We start from the raw sequence: 870 nt of genomic DNA on the forward strand, positions 1-870 counted from the left end.
ATTTAAGGAGATATGTCTCAGAGTCACAGTAATTATCTGCATTGTCTATGTAGTAAAATAATGAAGACTTGGCAATCCAGGCTATATTCGAACAAATGACCAGTTACCTGGAGGCATTCTACATATCGCGGGGCATTGATAATAATTACTTATATTCCAAATTTCGAGAAGATCCGTTCAGTATTGAAGGAGTTATGAGTGCTTTGGTAGCTTCAAAAATGCATTTATTCGTTTTAGTATTTTTTCTAAATGCACCACTCGTCACTAGCGTTGGTTCATTACCTCCCCCACCTCCCGTCACTAGCGTTGGTTCATTACCTCCCCCACCTCCCGTCACTAGCGTTGGTTCATTACCTCCCTCACCTCCCGTCACTAGCGTTGGTTCATTACCTCCCCCACCTCCCGTCACTAGCGTTGGTTCATTACCTCCCTCACCTCCCGTCACTAGTGTTGGTTCATAACCTCCCTCACCTCCCGTCACTAGCGTTGGTTCATTACTTCCCTCACCACCCGTCACTAACGTAGGTACATCACTTCATCATTCACACCTTGTTGCGGGTCTCGAACACGCAACTTGTTGCTCACATTTTACTGCGCTTAACCGCTCGGCCAGAACTGTAGCAGGTAGCTGGGATCGAACCAACAACTCACTCCTCAAATTTTGTTACAGCGAACTGTAACCACCGGGCCACCCAGCGTCCTGACGAAGTTACTAAAGCCCTGCCATAAAATTTCACAGTAAATATCGTTTTAATCCACAATGAATCCTATCGCATCAAGTTTTGAAAGTATTTTTTTCTACTTTTTTCAGTAACGATAAAAAAATGTAATCCCTAATCCGCTTGAGGTGTCAGACAATATTCCGGCCGG

The sequence above is a fragment of the Hyalella azteca genome, unplaced genomic scaffold (assembly GCF_000764305.2).
Source record: "Hyalella azteca isolate HAZT.00-mixed unplaced genomic scaffold, Hazt_2.0.2 contig12579, whole genome shotgun sequence".
In the NCBI taxonomy this organism is placed as follows: Eukaryota; Metazoa; Arthropoda; class Malacostraca; order Amphipoda; family Hyalellidae; genus Hyalella; species Hyalella azteca.